Source organism: Haliotis asinina, chromosome 2 (assembly GCF_037392515.1).
Source record: "Haliotis asinina isolate JCU_RB_2024 chromosome 2, JCU_Hal_asi_v2, whole genome shotgun sequence".
In the NCBI taxonomy this organism is placed as follows: domain Eukaryota; kingdom Metazoa; phylum Mollusca; class Gastropoda; order Lepetellida; family Haliotidae; genus Haliotis; species Haliotis asinina.
The window spans coordinates 83,667,902-83,690,291 of NC_090281.1; the positions used below are offsets into that span (position 1 = coordinate 83,667,902).

A 22,390-nucleotide genomic window follows, 5' to 3' on the forward strand; every position below is an offset into this window, starting at 1 on the left:
CTTGAAAGGACAGGACATTTTGAATTACAAGTAACCCAAATATATATAAATATTGAAAATGTTATCAATATACTGACAAAAGAAATATGGGAACACAAGTAACATTCAATAAATTTCTGGTCCATAACAGTAGTTTTTATCCATGATGTTCTTTGTAAACGTCCAGTGTCATTATTATAATGTCTGAACTTATTGGAGAAACCATGACAATTTATGAACAAAAATGCTTCTGACTGAGATGCTGCATACTCTCTCTATGGGGACGTCACATTTTATTTTACTTTAATCAAAGTCAACTTCCATCAAACATACTCAATTGGAATGTGATAATTTTTAAAATGATCAAGAACCAGCCATGATAGATTCTGACAGCCTTTTCTTTGGGGAGACTGTGACAAATTATTCAAGAAAACAATTTTTGTTTGCACAACAAATTTAAAGTCATTATCACTGTGTGCAAGGAATTAGGCAGACAAACAAACAATCAGCCATTACCACAACATTAGGTCAGTTCCAGACTTTAAGTTTGTTGATATACACAACCAGCCTGTCAATCATTGGCCACAATTCCTTAAGACAACACATGTACTCCTTCAATTATCAAATCACTGATGTCTTCAGTAAAGACAATAGATGTCAATTTAAGGCAAAATAGAAACATACATTTTCCATAACAACACACCAAGGTTGGCAGTATCTAACACATAGATGTCAAACCTACTCAATTTACATGTTTGTCACAGACTTGAAACCATGCTAAGATAGTACAATATATGTTGAAATTTGTACATCAGGGATGTTCCCGAAAACTGTGCTGTCTATCATAATACACCTTTCTGTTAATAATTTCAAGAAATACATTTTGGTACATTTCTTTGTTTATTCTGTTCTGGTTGAAATATACAATTGGATCTGAATGTTTATCCTAATCCTGAAACTTCTAACAATCACTAGAAGGTCTACACATATGCTTTAAGTGGTTTTGTGAAACTGAAACAAACATCTCAGAATAGTAGTCCATTTTATCCTAACAGCTGAAACAACACTCACAGAATTCATGCTTTCACGTCAGTGTGCTAATAGAAGGGGTGGGTGGGTCTATTTCACAAAACAACAAATCAGTTTCATAATAGCATCTCAACTGAAGGCCAAAAATGTGGGGAATTGGTATGAAAATGTGAAAACTGTGACTGCAGATGGATTACACAATAAGTCATATCACAAAGATTAGTTCTGCTTCTGATCTATTTAGAAACTGATTGACAGACTGCCTGTTTAGTAATTGTTCATACAAAAGAATGCATTCTGAAACTGTCATTTGTGCTACATTATTTACTTCAGCTCTGTGTTCTGCCATTCATTCTTGTTTGAAAGTGAAATCTATCTCATACAAAATTTTAACTCACACACAGAGAGAAGGTAATTAAAACAATTTGGTCAAAAACAACGACTATTCTGTAAGTTGCTATCATCTACTCTCTGACCTTGCATTCAGATTTAAATCTGACAATGAACATTAATAAAAATGTTTGCATACATGCAGTAAGTTTTAAATAAATCACAACACATCTGCCTGAAAGCTACTACACAACAGTTCGAATATGTGAAGCTGAAGGTATCATGTAAAATGTAATTGAAATCAAAAGTCAAACAATTACAGCAATGAACTTTAATACCAGCCATACCATCAAAAACCTTACCAATCAGTCAGAACCACAAACCTTAACAAATATTCCACAACATTAAATCCATTTGATTCCAATTCACAGCATCAAAGTTTCAATACACAACATACCTTGTGTGAATCAAGTGAAAAATCCTTCCAAAACACAGAAAAACTTCCAGATCCACTCATGTGACAGTAGATTAAAGAAGCAAACAGTTGCTCACAGTTAGAATCCAAATGATGCTCTCCTAAGTCAAGCCCTACACCTGATACTAAAATCAGGAAGCTGTTTCCACCTGAGCGACCATGCCTGGGGTCACAGTCAGCTGAAGCGATCTTAGATTTGACGAGGATGCCTCTTGGCCCTCCATGCCCAGATTGGCGTAAAATGCTTTTGATAGGATTTAGGGGATGTTCATTTGGTGTGGTGTGTCATAATTTATCAGGTCTCTGTCAATGGCCATTTGGGGAACTTCCTATTATCAAGGGAGGCTACTGCAACACCTTGCATCATATTTTGACACCCTAAATTGATTGGCCCCTGAGGATGTTGAAAGTCATGTAGTCCTTGTGTTTCCTGTGTTTGAAATGTAGTCATTTTTCATTTTTGTCACTTTCAATTAGTGTTATGGTTTTCTGCAACACTTACAGCTGTAGCTCCAATAATTTATATCCCCCCCCCCCCCCCCCCCCCCCCCTCGAGCATTCTAAATGTCTTATTCTGGAGATCTGGAAATAAACATCACTTCTGTGTATGAGATAATGATATCTATCTTCTCCAACATTTCATTTGTTTAAAAACAACATCCTACAATGGTGTATGAATCATTTCACAGATGTCGCTTGCTTGAATATTTCTTAACTTGTAATTGCATCCAACTTGATCATCCATTGCACAACAATGATCATTTGAAGAAAGTAAGATATTCTATAGCTTGTTTATGACACACTGTAATTCAAGACACACAAAACCTTCAGTGAGACTATTCATAAAATTCCCATTTAGACATTGAAAGTTTTGGCAGGCCTTATCCAACTAGTCCAAATTACATCATTAAAGAGTTAACTTTTTGAGGAATGAATATGCGTAATTCAAGACTGAAATGGAGACCCAAATATCATCAAGAAACAGAGTGTTTCTAGATGCAATTGTGCAGAAGCAACTTTTCTGTCTTTCAAGCACATCATTTTAATTGTAGCTGTTGTCACTGTTCTGCTATTAGGGAAATGTGCCTTTCATATCTTATTCCATGAAAGAAAGAAATATTAATGAAATGTTGCATACATGCATACAAAAACATTTATTCAGCATGATCACATGACATCAAATAAGACAACCAATCACTGCAGATCTGAGCTTTGTGACATTGCTAATACAATTTGAAATCATATGTACCTCTGTGAAATAATAACGAAAACCTAACCATATGTTTCCAAATCCATTTGTCTTTTTAAATTTCCCAACCAGTTGAAGTCAAGGAACACCTCTTTATCCTTTGGTCCAAAACAATGACCTCACATCTTCTGAAGCTTTAAAATGCATCTTGGGTAAAAGCCTTAGCTCTAAACATGTCTTGTTTACGAATATTAGGTTGGTTTTACATCTAATTTAGCGAGAGTGTAATGCCTCTCTACTCTGCATGATCATCCAGGCAGAATAAAGTTAATGAAAGAATAAAGACAAAGTGTAAAAATCAATTTTTCCTTTGAAAAGAGCCATCTTGTAAAAAGCAAGACAACTTCAGAGATCTTGGTTTGATTGGTGAAAAAACAAATGAAACAGATGTCTTGGAGGCATTTTTCGTGTCGTAAGCATTCATGCAGCTAAAGTGATAATTGACCGATGAAACCAGAGTACTCAAAGATCTGTCAAATTTTTAATTCTCAACATTTCAAATTTAAACTTATTTTTCGTTTAAGATTGCAAGGTATTCAAGCATCTCAAATGATGATTCTGCCTGGAAGAAAACTGTCTTTCACTTAGGGACAAAATGAATCAAAATTTGATGAAAATTGAAAAAGAAGTATGAACTGATGAGAGAAAAAGGGGCATTGAGTTCTGTTGAGGTCAAACTGACATGTGCTTTGAACCAAGGCAAAAAACATGTTGTGAGTGGTATGTAATATCCCGGGGGTGTGTAATCTTCTTGTATGGTAACATCAAGCCAATTTCATCAAATCAACCCTATAAATGACTTCATCTTTGTGTAATGAACAAAATCAATACATATAAATTTACACAAGATTTACATACTACAAAAATCTGTTCATCTTTGATTTCTAAATCCTGGTGATGGTTTACAACATTTAAAAATTAAAACACTTGAAAGAAATATCAGTTGAAAACTTAGTTGATTGTATTATTCTGACTATATATTTCCATGACAGGTATTAGATAATGAAGGTACCAAGTACTTGTTGAAAGGGATTCATCACAAACACATGCAAAGGCAATAAATTGTTTACCTCTAAAACATGGGAGCATACAATACAAGTCAAAATAGGAATTTGGGCCTTTGATATAATTTTGGTCAGTGACTGGTCAAATTTGAAAATATCCTCCACATGTCTACCAAAAAACTGTATGATGCTCTACTGAGGCCTTGGGTGTTGTAACACAAGCTGGTGTCGTAAGGTGTTCTTTAAAATCACTGAAGAGACAGGGTGGTTGGTTGAACTCAAAAGACATTTAAGGCTAGGGCTACGAGGATATTCAACCACGCAAAGTTGACTGATAGAATATTGGAGTCATGTGAGAATCTGGGAAAGGTAAGCTGAAATAATGCTGACTTCAAGCCAATCTTTTTTTCATCTTCTTTTTATCATATTCCTCTGGGAGCTAAAAATTAAAGTTAAGTGCACTCAATATAGCGAGATCAGAATGCACTCAATTTTCATTTTCAGTTCCCCAACGAATATACTACCCAACAACCCAAGCTGCATATGAAGTGTTAACAGTCACATTGTCATCCAATCCTACCAGGTACCCATTAATTGCTGGGCAATCAGAACCATACTTCAAACAAAGTCAACTGCCAAAGAAGTCATCACATAGTCCGTAGACTATGCTTGATAGTGGACTGAGGTTTGCTTAGAGTAAATTCCAATTCACATCTATTGTAAGAAGACAAAGGAAAAGATAGATCTGATGCGAGCCCCAGAGCCAAAGGGTACAAGCTGACCTGATGATCTGGTAATTGCTTTATTGCTCTCATTGTTCCACTGAAGGGTTTACGATGTGTAATTTGGGCTGAACTTATTGAGCAGAAGTCAGGGCAGTGATCAAGCTGTCAGCCATTGCTTGCATCATCAGGAGCATCCTAACGCTGTCAGTGTCACATCCGTATACCAGAGTCATATCTCAACTAATGGTATTAGTCATATAGTTAGGGTTGACCCATGCATCATGTTATTCCATATTTGGAATCTGACCGTACCACATGAACTGCTGACACCAAAGTCCACATAAATCACTCACATATTTCACATCCACGTTCTCAATTCAAATTACCAGCTTTCAGCGAAAAAAGCCCCCACCCCCCCTCCCTCCCCAAAATAACAGACTGAAAGTAAGGGAAATATGTATTTGTATAAAACCCAAAGTTAACATTTTTTCATATCTTCATTTGAAAAAAGTTTCATAGGACTGTATCGATTTCCTGAAGTTCTGTATGACTTCCAATATTAGGTCCTGAACATTGAAAATTCATACCCAAAATGGAATGGCTAATCCAATTTTTCATGTTTGATTATTTCCCGAAATCAACTCTTCAGCATCAGAAGATATGTCTGATATTAACAATAGCTTGGGAAAAAAACGATGAAAATAGACATCTTGAGGGCGAAAAAAATGGGTGAATTCTCAATCTCTGACGCACTGGTAGGTTGACATGATTGAGTTTGTCTGCAGAGATTGCAGGCTTTCATGCATCATAAACCACAATGTTTCTCTGCATAGATGGTTTCTGATTTTATTCAAGCAAATAAATGTTATGAGCAAAACTGACAAAGTGGATATGATATAATTATTACCTAACACTCATGGAAGGTTAGAAAATCTATTTGGTAACAACGAATCAGCTAACTTGTGACAGTATTTCACGATACAGCGCTCAGACTGTAGACATATAGTACCTATATCTGTCCTAATCTCGAAGCTCTAATCAAGCCAGTTATTGCCCCAAGGCCAAAGAGAACCCAAGTTCAACCAAGCATTAACTTAGGGCAACACAAACTCGGAGTCTCGATACACTTAAAGGATTAATTACAATAATAAACAGCTAATTAGATGCAAATAAAGAATATGAAGTTTTTTCATTGCATGGATGTCTGCACTTATATTATTGCTTCAAGAGTTGATCTTTGGTTTTGAGGCTTGAAAGTTAGACCCAATAAAAAATAACAAAGATTTAAATCTATTTGTAGATGTTATAATTGGATTGAGCTGATGTATTAGTTTTGAGTACTAAGAAACTGGGATTTCAGACCTGCTTTAAATGTGAAGGCTAGAATTCAAGTGAGTGAGTGGTTTATGACAGTCAGCAATATTCTGGCAACATAACCATCTGAAATTACAGGAACTTGCCAAATCTGTATGGCCAGTGTAAAAATCCTTGGCATTTATGAAAAGTGATTCAATAAATAAAAGTGACAAAACCCCATCCACATTCATAAAAATCCTTGCTAATCTCCAAATCAGTGAATTTGACCATTCAATCTTCATCAGAGTGCCATGACCTACAATCAGCCAGGTCAAATGTTGTGATCACTTACTGTACACTTTCAATACAATCATTGGTTGTCAACACCTTTCCCATCCTTGAAGTGGTAATGTCATTGACCTGCATTGCTTTGGGTTTCTCCTACACCTAAAACTGGCTCATGGTCCCTAAATATGTATAATTTTAATGGTAATAAACAAACCCATCTAAAGTGAAAAGGAGTCCCAGTGAGTTGGCTGATTCAGAACCTGAACTTGAGGAAATCTGGACATGCTTTGATGGCTTTGACATTTTGCAAGGATGGCCAGGCAGTAAAGAAAATTATATATGGGACTGTGAGACAGACTGACACACTGTAATAGATCTGAAAAAATTATTGCCAAACATGGGGAAAATGTTGCAACTTAAGAATATTGCATTTGGATAGCCTGTCTACTCATGTTAACATCCACCAGTGCATGCACTGTGAGTGAGTGAGTGAGTGAGTGAGTGAGTGAGTGAGTGAGTGAGTGAGTGAGTGAGTGAGTGAGTGAGTGAGTGAGTGAGTGAGTGAGTGAGTGAGTGAGTGAGTGAGTGAGTGAGTATGGTTTTATGCTGCTTTATTCCAGCAATATCACGGTGGGGTATACCAGAAATGGGCTTCACACATTGTACCCATGTGGGGAATTGAACCTTGGTTTTCAGGGCGACGAGTGAACACTCTAACCACCAGCCTTTCCTGCTGCCCCATGCAGTCATGTGTGTGGATGGCTCCTTGTACTAGTCTGACTTTTTGTTGTTGTTTTAGTACTTCCATAATCCAACTTAAATACCACAAATTAACATGGATACTGTCCTCCTGTGAAATGTCCTGCAGGGTAACCACAAGTGCCATCTTTTACCAATGATGTTTCCACGTTGTTCTCATGAACATGGTGCTGGCTATATTACAAACTGGCTAACTCACTCATTTGAAACACTTTAGTTGGTGTCTTATGCCCATCATGGGACACTGGGGCATTTCTACCATGGAATAACTTTAAGATTGCTTGTAATTTCTTCAGGGAGGAGTCAATAACATGAAGGTCTTCAGAGAGTAATACATGGTAAATACATCTTGAACAAGTGTATTATTTATTTTTTTAAGATACACTTGACCGTCTTTCCAGGCAGTTTCAATTGGAATGAAATTCTGTGGTTTTAAATCAACACCTTCATACATATACCTCCAAGGATCTAGTCGGTCATGAAGCAAAAAGAATGAAGAGCTTGTTTCTGTGGTTATGACATTGCAATACACTTCCTGAAATAATAACGACAGACTAAATCTCAAAACGCTTCAAATTTCCGAAAATAATGGGCTCCATTCAACCTTGACATCATACAAGGTTTGATCATGCTCATGGGAAAAAATGATATCAAACAGTTTAGAACGCTCTCTTAAAACTTTGTCAATTACTTGTCATTAACATTGATCCTGTGACAAATTGCCCCTGCTGTTCCATGTATTATTTAGGAAAATGTAATTACTTTCAAAGGTTTGGAGAGTCAGCTATCCCCAAGTTTGACTAGCGGAGTGTCAAACGTCGATGAATCAGAGACTTTCAGCCTGAAACCAGCCAATACCAAAGGCTATATCACCTTAATTACTGTTTACCCTGTATTCTGTAATCCCTTTAAGGATAGATAAACTTTCACGGTTGTTGCGAAAACACTGACAACAATTATCGACAATCCGGAATAGTATACTGAGGATTTGAGTTCTTGTGAATTATGAGACTATTTACGAGAAAGTATTGTGTCTTCAAGACCGTAGTAATTATCACCCGAGGTTATCAGCATGATGCCAAATTACCTTCCCCTGATAATTTTGCCAACTGTCTGTGACACTTCTCAGTTCATCCCTCTCATTATCTAAGCTACAGAATCGCACCTTCTCAATGAGGCCCTACAAGGGGGAGATATGATGTCATCATTTTAAGAATTCAAATTTCACTTACAGTGAATGCTTACTGTGCATAGCATCTTTCTCAGTATTCAACTAATGAAAGCATAAAAGAAATAAGATCAAAGATTTAAACACATTACATTAGTTTGCCATGTCAATGTGTCTCAAAGAAAATCTACACAGCATTCTATAAAACTGAAGCTTGCCGACTAGACTGACCCTTTCGTAGCCTCGCTTCCTTTTGTAAGGCAATTTAAAGGTACAAGGGTCAGCTCTTATGGTCACTCAGACTAACACAGTGTTCAGTGTGACCAAAACCTTGCTTTCAAAAACAGCTTAGCAAGCTTAATTAATTCTCAATTTAAGTCAAACTTTGGGAAATTTATGTCCTTTGGATAAAGTCTCAAGTGAATTATTGTCATTTCAAACCTCCACACATGTCTGAATTGAAAAGTTTGTGACCTGGGACTGCAATTACTAAACATAGACCTGTCTAGTTGGATTAAGATGCCATTAGACTCTAAAACATATTAAGTAACAACCAAGAAACAGTTCAAGCCCTCCCGTGAATCCATCACCTGTCAAGAATGCCATCATCTCTTGTGGTTTGTCTTGTTCAAATGACCTTGATCCATGACTACAGTCTTGCTTTAAAGGTGGACAATGGAGTTTCAATGTCTTATTACAGGTGTTCTTTAAACAATGAGTGATTACTTTTGATGCCATTTGAAACAAATTCCCAAACATTACCTATTCTCATTCTGAATAATCAAAAGTGGCATCCCAGCTAAAACATCAGCTAAAATTAATGTTCTTACTAGTAAGGCCACATTACATCAAGACCAATCAAATCAAATAATAAACTTTCTTCTCAGGGATATGTCAAACACATAACCAGGGGATCAATACAATTTTCTGAACAAATCTGATCTGATGCTTTGATATTTTCCAAAACAAATGACAAATCATCATATTTGTACTCAAACAGAGACATCTGCATTTATATTCTGGCAATAATATCAAATATGTTAGCATTGACTTTAAGTGACCTCATCTTTGCAGTGAAACAGATCATCAAGATTCTTTGATGTTGCAAACACCCTTCAACAGCAAGGTTTCAAGGAGACCTTCCAGGGATTGCTGCAGACGACAATATCCATCAGGGACACACTCGTTCCCATGGACAACCAACCACTAGCACTAACCAGACAAAAGTCACACTGCTTGGAAGTGGTGCATCTTTAATCAGAAAGCCAAAGTAATCAGGCTAAATAACAACAGACAAGAGACTGGTGTGGCTTTGTCAATAAAACAGCACTAATTACCATCAAGTCTGTGCAAGACGCACCAGGGCTTTCATACAGGCTCCCCTGTCAAAAACAGACCAAGAGAAAAAGCATCAAGATGCTAAATGTGTATTCTCTGTCACCCTAACACACTATTCAGCTTGTCATTCTTAGCAAGAGATATCCTAAACCTTTGGGTCTGTGGTTAGTCATCAACTTTTTATACAGCTAATGCTGATATTTGAGGCTTTCAAAATTGCATACACCAATTAGACTGGATTCTTCTATATATTGTATTTGGTTGGTTTACCTTATCTGTACTCATAAGCCCTTTATGCTCAGTCACTTTCTATTTATTGTGTGTGCTGTGTGATATATTAACACTGAGTAGCCTTGCTGGTAAAGTGTTCACTCATCAAGCCGAAAGGTTTGATTCCCACATGGGTACAAATTGTGAAAACCATTTCTTGTCTCCCCCAGTGTGATATTGCTGAAATATTGCTAAAACGACAAGGCAACATACTAACTGCTGTTTATCTCTGCCATATGTCATAGTTCTGTAAATAGAATTTTTTTTGAGCAAAGAATCCAGTGATCAACAGCAAGAGCATCAATGAACATAATTAGGATACAATGACATGTCAACAAAGTCAGCTAGTCTGACCACCTGATTACATTTGTGACTTGTTAAGACAAGCATGAGTTGCTGAAGACCAATTTTAACCTGGGTCTTCATGGGCACCGCTGGTATCAATGTACCTGACAGACCAAGAATCATTGAAGAGTTCTTGTGGTAGTTTAAACAAGCCAAACATTCAAACACATCACTAGATTAAACTCCTCAAAGCAGAGACACATTATGGTCTTCAAATCGCAAGAATATTTACAAGATTATTCATTGTAACCTTCATCATCACACATCAACCATTATGCTTTTGGACAGACAATAGTATCTTCTCTCTTTTCAATCATCATAAAACAAGGTAGACGGCAGTCATTCATGTGGTAATAAGTCCATCTTGGTATTCACTACTGGAGGAAGATGAAGCTTTCATCTGCAGACATAATAATACCATAGTGAGGTTCATCACATGATAATGGCAGCATTGTCTGCTTGATTACCTTTATTCTGGCCTGTTTGCTCATATAACGCAAGTCTTTGCAGATATCATGATCTTCGTCTTCAGAATGGGTCTGTAAATGTGCTTTTAATTAGAACATTAGCATTCTATTTCAAATATAAACTTTTAATTATGGAAGAACTACTTCTAAAGTTGGAATCTTCAGAGTATATATAAGGTCTAGGCACAAATGATTGTTTCAGGAAATATATTTTTCAAAGTATTAGCAGTTATTTTCATTCTTATATTTTGTTTCTTTTCTAACATATACATGTTGGTATAAATCTGATAATAAACAGATGTACCATTTAAACCTCATGGTTGATTACTTTTATATGTCTAATATTCTACATAAAACTTAACACATATTCTTCATAAAAGGTACTAGTTTTAGTTCAAAGCTGGGTACATGTCAATATTAACTTAGTACCCCTACTTATATGTTGTCTAAATACTGCCAATAAGCCACTTAAATGTCTCTTTCTGAGTTGGAGGTAACCTAATACAAGTATAATTCACAGTGTCCTTCGTCAAATGATCATGGCGAGTTTAATGTTGAAGTCAAAACCCTCTCATGGGGTAGCTGACCCTTCACCTGACCAGCATTTCGACAGGTAAGTGCAAAGTGTGCTGTTGTTGTATCTGCTCAGCAAACTCGTTAGAATACCTGAAGGTAAACAGTATAACTCAAAGGAGTGCTTACACAAAAATTAGCAGTCTCAAGATAAAATCGTGGATCTCACCTTTCACTCAGAGCTTTAGGGGAAATAAGATTGACGGTGATCGTGCCCATGGTTTTCTCTCAATGTCTAACATTAGTGCGTACTGCCACACTTGTAAGGTATTTTGTGTTTCACCTGTAGATTGCTGATAATTAACATGCACAGGTGAACAGTAACAGGTGTTGACAATAGGTGTTAGTTCCGTTAGTTTTGCCGTTGAGATTTTTAATATCTTTGTCGGCATTAGTTTCTGATGAATGTTGACATCTACCTGAGGGTGACTCTGATCTGGTATTTTAAAAACAAAAATGTTTTGAATTTTGTTTTTCCAAAAGTATAATTTTTTAACTCGAGCAACAAGTTAGAACATACATGTAAAATCCTCACTGTGGTTGTTCAACTTAGGAAGTACTATCTTCTATCCTACATACTGCCTAACTGTACCACCAAACTTCAAATTACTTCAAATATGGTGTCTTAAATCTCTGCTTGGCATGACATTTTAGATATAGGGAAGTACAATATAGAACAAACTTTATGGATAACAACTTCTTTTATTCAATTTATGCTTGAAAACGATACAAGAATCTGTATTGAAATGTCATTCTCACAAATAAAATAAGTTGTTATTCATAAAGTTTGTTCTGCATTGTCTAAAATCTCGGAGAAAACATAAACCAACTAGCAGAATTGTTCTGTTATCGTGTATTGTGAAATCACCCTAAAACATGAAAGATCAACTTAACTTACCTGCTATTATCGAAACCATGACTGACATGTATTTCTGAGAATTTCTGATGTGGAACCAATTCACAGAAAAGTTACTTTCCAAACAGATACACCTCTGGGTTTCTGTGAATTATTTAGAAATCCATAAAGTACTGTCAAGTAAGTTCATGACCACTGTTAGTCTAGGATCAGCCTAACACTGATCCAGTCCAGACAAACGTCATAGAATTTCAGTGTTTGAAGTTTCTACTATCAAGATAACCCCTTGGTGCATAAACCTGTATTGTCCCTCTGGAGCTACAGAGAGATAATGGCCAGGTTCACTCAGTTGTCGGCCATATGTTCAAAGCACACCTCCATGTGTTAAAACATGATACCCTGCCCTTAAACACTGTCCACAAATAAACAGACAGCTACTCTTTGTTTGTAGCTTGCAGATTTCAAGTAACAAGGTGAAGAGTCTCACATTGATATCTGGCCCCAAATCACCCCCTACCAGCATCTGAGGAAGGGGATTCAATAGGGATTCTGTGTTCCTCCATCCCCATTCTCCCAGCTACCTTTTCCACTGCTTTGATGAGGAGAGGCTCATCCTGACCCCATGGTATACCATCCTCACTGACCCCACCCCTGTTTTCACCCCCATCTCTACCCTCATCCCACCCTGCTGCTTTCAAATCAACCTCCTATCTGGTTAATCAATCTGCACTGATGGTATCTTCAAAGGGTACATACAAAATCAATTAGTAGTTTTGTATGTTTTTAATTTTGACACTGTCCATGGAGAGATCAAATCATCTCCACTAATTCATCCAAGACATCCTTTCTGACCTGATACATGCACACATGAATTGTGTTATTGTTTTGTTATGAATGATCCCTAATCCCTTTTTCTATGCCCCGACCATTCCATGATTTCTGCCCAAAAATTAAGTGTCATGTCAACCCTACTCCTTAACTGAATTTCATAAAAAGTACATAAAATTTCACAAAACTTATCACCAAAAATGTTAACTTTTTGTGTTGAGTATATATTATGATTAAGAAAGACACATGTAGTTTAGCTCACATCAAAACACACAGGTAAACAAAATAGAAACTGGCATTTCAACAGAGTTAGAGCTGTAATGTTACTATGATGACACCTGGTGGTCATGAACAGTTGAGTATGTCTGCATGCCTTAAGTGAAAGTCATGTTTGAATCCTTTTATCAGCAGCATCTTCCTACCTTTCAACAGAAACTGTCTATCTTGAAGGAAAGATATTTTCTGAAACGGTAAGTGCTTGGCCTCAACCTGACCATTCCTTTATCTGTATTTTCTCATCCACTCCAGCTTAACACCTGGTGTAATCATTTTGCCCAGCTGATCCATGCAACAGTATATTGTGTTAAAGATTCCTTGACAATAACTAATTTCTAACATCACAGTGCTGCTGTTTTGTCTAAGCAACATTACTATGTTTTACTAAGGCAACTTTATTGTTTTTCACCCTGACTGCCTTCAATTCCACATCTCCTACATTCCAACATGTACTCCAAGAACACATCTTCATCATTTTAAACATCTCCAACAACACCCCAGTCATCTTCATCTCCACAACACCCTGACCCCTTTCAGTAACCCATCTTCATCTCCAACAACACCCCAGCCACCTTCGTCTCAACAACACCCTGACTACTTTCAGCAGACCATTTTCACCCCACAACATGGTGACAACCCCCTGCTGTTGATCTCTACTGCCTCAACTAATCTCATTGCACCACCTTCTGTTTTCTTTAATCAACATCCTGGAACCTAATCAATAATTCAGCTATCAATACCAACCAGCCCTTCACATAGCCCTATACATACATATGTTACTTATCCCTGCTTGTGTCTGTTCAGTGTATCAATACTGTCTTATACACCTTTGGGCATTGTATTATATATCTTATGATGTCGTGATGCAGTTTGTGTTCATGATGATGAACTGCTGAAGCCTATGTCTAGGCTATGTCTGAGTGTGATAGCTCCGATCAGCTGCTTCTGTGTTTGAACAGTTGTTCCATTCCATCATTGTAAATACATGTTCTGTAATTACACAGAGGAACTGTTCTGTTTGGTACCTTCTGGGGTTGTTCTGCTGTGTGTATGTTGTGTGTGTTTGTATCAGGTATGTACAATGGCCAGTCTCTGGGTGGTCAGTGTCAGATATCGACACACATTCACGATAATCCATTTTTGTTCTGATAGTCAAATTCATGTCAACATAAGGAGATAAAACAAGAATGAACTCTGATATAGGCTAGCATTTACAAACAGTTACACATAAGAACATCAAGAAACTGACAGCCACACGTCTGGGTGAGTTGGGTTTTACACCACTTTAGGCAATAGTCCAACAATATCACAGCAAGCGACACCAGAAATAGGCTTAACACATTGTACCCATGTGGGAAATCAAACCTGGGTCTTTGGAGTGACAAGTGAACACTTTAACCACAAGGCTACCCTACTACATATCTTAAGCCACAGACACACACAGACACACGCACACACTCACAGTTATACACACAAATGTCACAGAAAGGGAGAGAAAGAATGAGAGAGAGAGAGAGTGAGACAGAGACAGAGCTCCCCTCTATGCACACACACACAGAGCACCAGATACCAAGAAACATGATGCACCTCTGACACCATCATTTCACTATGCTGAAGCCTACAGAGACATCTATGTTGACACACTGTGAGGTCTTTGCACACACTACACCGACAGACACAGTCATCTCAAACACTCTCCCACATAGACCAACACTTAGTCCCTGAATATATATAATTTTGGCAGAAACAAATAATTCAAGTTTAAATTGAAAAGGAGCCCCAGTGAGAGGAGAAATTCAGAATCTGTAAAAATCTATGCTTTCTTCATTTTGGGCTTCAGCACTGCAGAAATGGATCTGCTGTAGTGTACATAATACGGTTAAGGGAGAGTGAGACAGACAATATACCCACACTGATTTCTAAGAAAAATACAAACTCATGAACTGATACCGTCAATTTTAATTCATTCCACAACATGAAGGATATCTGAGTTACTTGTGCCATAGCATGTTTCAGCATCCCAAACTCAAAAAGGAAAATGCAGACTCCAGACTCCAGACACACATCCCCCCTCCCAAGTAGTGCCCCTTCTGTACTTGTGGATCCAGTATCTCATCACAATGTTCTCTTTAACCACATATATTGTTATTGCTTCCAAAGAAGGAAGATTTGCATAGGCTCTCATCTATCTAGCCACCCATCCCTTTAGACTCTACACTTAATCCCATTTCTCATTCCAAGTGTTGCCTGAACCAGCACCATTGAACATTTAATCTTCCTATTTATCTATCTTGAATTTACTAATATCAACGCCATCCTCTCACTTGGCTGTATTCAAGGGGTTCCAAGTCTTGATTACTCCTGGGAGTCCATTGCTAGATTTAACTCATAAACTTTGAATCCTCGTAGAGACCAAGAATCATTTATCCTATTTAAAGTCAGAATTGTCTATCTTGTAAAGCAGTGATACTACAAGGTGTTATATGAGAATGGCATTTTTGTGCAGAGGAAGAATTCCTTTGAGTTCCTGTCACATGAAGTACATGCTTGTCTCTGCAGTCATAAATGTCTTGTTCAGCTGTGATTAAAGAAAATTGGTTTCAAATGCCATCATAAGGCACTGGCCAGGGGATCAAATACTGTATTAAAAAAGATTCCAAAGACAGAATATGGCAATAAACCCTGAAACAATGAAAGAATGTTGAAATGCATATAATTTGTCTTTGGTTCAGTATTTTACTCTTCTTATTTGGAATGAAACTTAATACTTTTCCAACCAATCGATTCTTAAGATATCAGACAAAACCAAAGACAGAAGAATGAATGAAAGGTGAGTAATGAGAGATCAAAGACAAAAAGAAGTACAAATGTAGGGACAAAATAAAATGGATGAAAAAAAGCCCAATGATGGAGAGCAAAACTGGAAAATTCTCTTGATCTTCAACATCACTATTTTCCTCATTACTTCAAAATATCAGGCATGCGAAAAGCCTCAATGTAAATAGCTGCAAAACCCTGAAGTCACATAAAATATTCTCAAAAAAGAAACAAAAACAAAAAAACATGTGAAAAAGAAAATCAAAATGAATAAGGTGATACTGAGCCGAAACCTTGTGGAAAAAGTGTCAGATGTGCCAGAATCTTGCCCCATTCTCCATTGTCAATATCACCACTTCATCACACTTCTGACAGCCTCGCTTGTTCATATCAAAATAAACAATTTCCCCGGTGAATGTGATCATCCATGTTTCCCGTGTAATAACAATTTAACATGCTGCTGCAGTTGTCAGATCAAAGGTAAGGGTAAATAACCAAAGAGTAAGACAACATGATATGTATATGAAATCCTGATACATTTATCAAACGTTAGGGTAACTGATAGATAATTACTGCCTAATCTTTGAAAGAGCCTGCCAATCATTACCTAGTCGGTTTCCATGTTGATATAACAGCATCGGCAAGATTCATGCACTTATCGGTCACAGATTGCATTATATGGGAAAGAAAATGTCACCAAACTGCTGATATAAACTTGATAAAGCAATCAGGGCAGACAAACACACTCAGCAAGGGAACCTTGTATATCATGAAGTGATACTTCTGTAATTTCTTCATCTATCTTAATGGATTGTTAGTATATTGAGATATCGGTCACCATAACTGTAACTTAAATGGGTGAGAAAGGAATCTTCTGTGTTGTTGCAAACATTATTCTTAGAAATCCCAAATGTTGCATAAGTTTGGTTTAATATACTTTACTAAAACTAGATTTAGGGCTCTCTTGTCCTGTTAAAATTTTTACTGTTAATCTTACTGTTAACAGGTTAACTTTATTTACATCCCTAACTTCTTTTGATCAGCATTTAAAAGAGTGGAAATGTTTACAACATAATTTTAAATCTAACACAAATAAGTTCGAATTTCAACTCCGGACATTGTGAAGGTTTGTAAAACTGATGCATTTTGAACAAGCATGATAAAAAATGGGATTTCCTTGACACTTACAGAATTTAGGGGATTGTTAAGGGGATTTATGGTTTCCAAAGATACATGATTTATTTGGAATAATGAATAGAGACATGAAATTACTAACTTCAGGTGCTTTTTAATCAAATTGAAACTGTTCATGTGAATTATTGGATTCCCAAGAAATACAACCATAGGTATAATTATCACATACTCAGCCATCATTAACCCATTTCAATGTGAAATATGAGCATTTCACAGCATTCATCCATGAAACAAATTATCACGATGTCTAAATTTGAAATATTGAAAAATGATGACCAACTTTGAAATTGGTAAGTATTACACGCATCCATAGAACCGTGAAATGTATGTATCAAGGGTTGTAATCTACGTCTGCAACGAATTACATGCTTCCAGATCTGTGACTTCAGTGAAAATTACTCCCACTTTTGACGGTGTGAAGCCACTTCTCTGCGGAAACTGCGACAGGGCTAGGGTATAAATTGGGCAGATAAGCCACTGGGTGCTTCATGCTTTTGTAGAATGCCTCAAAACAGTCTTTAGCTCAATGGAGCAGAAAATCGCTACAACACATGGTCTTCCTTCAATCATTCCTTTCTTTGCCGAGTCAAGATATGAGAGATAGGTTTTACAGCTTTGAGATATTGATGTAGCAGACTCCCTGTCAATTAAATTGCATCATAATTTGCCGTCCTCTATACAAACAGCTTTCCACTTCTGATTCACAAGTCAGAAATGCTGAAAGATGACTGAGGTGTTGAGTGCAAGGGACTTCGTCTCTTTCAGACCTTTCACAAGGGTATAAAGGTGAGCATGGAGAGTGAAGATGTCTGTTTCAAATGTACGATTGAACAGCAAGCGTGCAACGGGGAAGCTTGGGGATGTCAAAGCCTATGCGTCTATCATACTCTGTTATATCAGTATTCTTGCAACAGTATAGAAACATTAGTCAACTTCATATCTCATGTGATCGAATAGAGTAGCATTTAACCTGGTTTGTAACAACTCATGTCAGTCATGATGGATGATAGAGGATGATAATCTATTTGGTGGGTTTGATCCCAATTTCAGCAATTCTTAAACAATATCATGACAGGGACACTGGAGAAAGTTTCTCACACAGCACTGTAGTGAATTAAACCAACTGTAGATGCAGCTGGCTTTGCACATTGTGCCAACATGGGGAACTGAACTCAGGCCTTTGGGATTATAAGCAAACCCTTTATTACTAGATTTACCCATCACCCCGCTTTGATGTAATAAGCAACACTTTAACTTCAAGGATATTTCAAAATGCTTCATTTCAATGGTGAAAGTTTAACTGATGAAACAGGAGCTGATATTTGTACAAGACTGTAAGTCCAGGCCTGTTTTGTTGCTCCCAAATCTATCCTAGGGGCCAAAAGAATGTTAACATTTAGGTAGATATTTAGATATGCCATAACTGTTTGAGTTAGTAGACTTCCTTGGCTAATTTCTACCCCACAAAATGAATTGTTTTTTTGTTAAAGTCTCATTCAAATGACAGCATATACCTATATATATGTACATGCACACATTCATAATCTATATATTATGTAGACGATCAATATACAATACTGATCAACATATGGTAAAGTGATCACTATCAAGATGTCCCAGATAGTCCCCAAAGTGTGATCCATTTACTTTCTACATTAACAAAAACAGTGATAACCAACAGTAATAAAGTAATCAGGTTGTCTTTCCAGCGATAATAAGCTGTCTCCCAAGCCTGCCCTCCCATTACAAGCTCTACCTTATTACTGAATAATTGATAACATGCACATCACAACTTATAATCCAAGTTGACACAAACTTGCTCTGTGAGCTAAACAATTCAAATTCAACCTGATGGATCGTGGGCAAGACCTTCTGGCATTTTGCTCTCGTTTTTTCATACCTAAAAAAGACTATTTTTTGATCAGCTGTGATATGACATGATCAATTTCACTTCATCAAATGGCAAACACATTGAAAGACAAATCTCATATATAATTCATCTAGGAAGGTCACTGGATTTCTTTGATTGTCATCTTGGTCGTGGAATTTTCTGAAAGATGAACATCTTGGTAGCCAACATTATTGGTAGTAAGACTATGTAAACATATCGATAACAACAACAAGGCATACGCAAGTCCATAGTCATGAAATTGTTTGTTTCTAGTTTGTTCCAAAACAATGCCAGCAGTGAGGTAGGAAGACTTTCTGCCAATTAATTTACAGAAAATTAGGTCATAAACATGTCATTTACACATACTTTTTAAGGCCAAGTGCAGTAATTTCCAGATACCAATTCTAAAATCACAATAAAAATTCAATACCAATTACACACAAGATAAAACACAATTATAACTATATTCTCTAAATCTTTGTGGCAAATTAGTATTGATTTCAGACAAAAACCAGATGAAATTCCTTAGAAACCAACTTCTGGAAAATGGCTGCAGATTATATAAGACTGCTAAATTTAGATACTCTTCATCAGTACAGCTTTATGAAATATACATGAATACTCACGACGACAACAGATTGTGAAAATAAAAGAAACTGGGAAATTGTATTTTCAAAGTATCCATCTTGAAATCGTTAACATTCATACATTCATGCAACGTGTATCAACATGTTCTGACCAAACACTTTAAAACGCATCGATAGTGCATTTCATTAGCCATGTAACTCAATATTGTTTAGAAAGTCTTGTAACCATGACATGGAGTCAAACCCATTGTTTATCCCAACTTTCTCAGGTTAAATGCGCTGAAATATTAACTACATCGTTAGGTTCCTAGATTCAGGATGACAAATTCATGAAAGTCAATTAGACTAAAAGCCTTCTCAAACTCCATCTTTGCTCATCTAATGCTCATTGAAATATTTATTGCCGCCTATGTTAACTGAAACAACCTGTTACAGCATGATACTGAGTGTGAACTCACAGATACATAAAGCCATCTGGTCCTAAATAATTGTTTCTAACCACTTTTTAATTGATTATTACTGTACTTCATGACATACATTGAATGCTTTATTATTATCATAACTGTCTTTGAAGAACAGAAACAATATTTCAATAATCCATAAAACTGCTGAAATGGTTCACTCTTATGGCTTACATATTAAACATAACGGTTACATTTTTTCAATTTGATTTTCCAAGACAGAGCTTTTCTCCCATTTGCCTCCGATGGTGGCCTATCATTAACCAGCTCTATACTTGTAGAATGAAATATGGGGACTACTTCGGCAAGCTTGACTATCTCCGTACAATCAATAGAAGACAGGCTAAAGTTGAACAAATCCACACTGATACAAGTGTGCATCTAACAGACAAGTCAACTACGAGCAAGCAACAGGGACAGCGTGTAGATCAATCCATGAGGAGTAAAATAGAGATCTAGTCAACTCCACTTGACCAGAAGAAGGAAAAAGATAAATATGAGCCATAACTAGTCGCTAAGCCTAGACCTCTGTTATACATCAACATACTTGTAAATTTCCACTATACAGAGTGAGTTTCAGCCAACAGTGAAATACAAATTGCACTTGACTTTAAAAACAGGTGCCTAAACTCAATTTAATCAATATACCTAAAATTTCATCAAAATCTATAAAATATTAAACATTGGTATAACTAATTTCCAATAAACTAACATTCAGATTCATCTATACAGAAACAAAGTTGTATGGTATTAATGATCAACAGATCCATTAGGGAAGATTCGTACACACTTTGAAATATATTTAGAAGATAATTTGAAGCAGCATAAGCGGGTCTAAATGTATGGAGTGATGTACTAACTGACAAACTAATGATCAAGAAATGCAGTACCTTGGTAATGAAGCCCACATGTCCGACACATACATCCTTAGAGAAATGAGAGCTGATCCTAACTGTTATTAATCCATCGTCCAATCAAGCCTGCAAGCCAAGACACTGAAGTTTTGGCAGTGATCATTTTTCCATGCTAGAACAGTCTCATTAGGGACTCCGGAACAGTTCTCTTGGGTCTAATTTGACACAACAACAGGAAGCAGGTGGAATAAGACTTAATCCCTGTCTGATATAACACTGATCTTGCTGCTATTCTGACAAAGTCCTCAATGGAGCTACCACTTCAAATTGCAACCATTGAAGTTTAACAACACACTCTGTGTGTGCATGGATCCCAGCGTACCAGTATACAGGACTACGCTCGCTCTCGCTACTGTTCACTGTAGTAGTGAGACTGCAGTTGGTGGTTCAAGCGTACACTCCAGCTTGTATGGACGACGGGAAGAGGACAATCAGCCCTTCTAACCCTTGGATAAGTCTGTATGTGATTTTTCTACAGTGATGTACACAGACTCTTTTGACAGACCAACCTTGGCCGGAAATTATAATCTTGGGCAACATAACTCATTGTGTCCTTTGTTCCAGCTTTACTTCGGCTGGGTTTCCTTTTACCCCAAACACCTGTCTTTGATTTAGAGCTGTTGAATTGAAAAGATTTAAAATGCCCACATAGTTGATGAGCTTGGTAATGAATAATGAGTATGGAGCCTTCAATTCTTTTTTTCTGTGTACAAAATTACTTTGCAGTCTTGATAAACATACATGTAAGTTGAATGAAACTGCTTTGTGAGATAGCAAAGTTGATTTCATATATGTTTGAATACTTTTGGTTATTTTTTTGTGTGTATAGTCTAACTGATTCAGGAAAAATATGCATTTAAGGGATGTTCTTGTGTCCCAATGCTTTTTCATTGCTTGAAATGAAACACTTAAGAAACTAAAGGTTATCACTCGAGGCTACAAGTAAATACATCTAATATCACAAAAATGTGATATTTATTTGTATTTAGAAAGTAGTTTTCTTTGTTTTGGAAAATGTCAAACACAATGGCATATCCAGTATTTGTGAGTAGTGATAATGAGTAACACATCCCCCTAGGGACAATCAATGCTGATGTGATCTCTGGTTGCGATTTGTCACAGACGATGAAGGTGAGTCCATTTAAGGTCATACTGCTGTAAGGTGTGAGGTGTGAGGTGTGAGGTGTGTGAGTAGGGTGACATATGGAGGTAGGGTGAGGTGTGAGGTGTGGGTGAGGTATGGGGATCGGGTGAGGTGTGGGAGTAGGGTG

At 36.9% G+C, this 22,390-nt stretch overlaps 1 protein-coding gene across 4 annotated transcripts in view; it reads right to left on the minus strand.

Annotated features, from left to right (window-relative positions):
* The window catches only part of LOC137274457 (protocadherin-1-like), a 45,993-nt gene extending 24,563 nt beyond the window's left edge, over positions 1-21,430 (minus strand). For all 4 annotated transcript variants that reach the window (XM_067807648.1, XM_067807646.1, XM_067807650.1 and 1 more), the window contains exon 1: positions 21,096-21,430. The gene's annotated coding sequence lies outside the window, so the exon portion shown is untranslated. The remainder of the gene's footprint in view (positions 1-21,095) is intronic.
* Between the last annotated feature and the right edge of the window lie 960 nt (positions 21,431-22,390).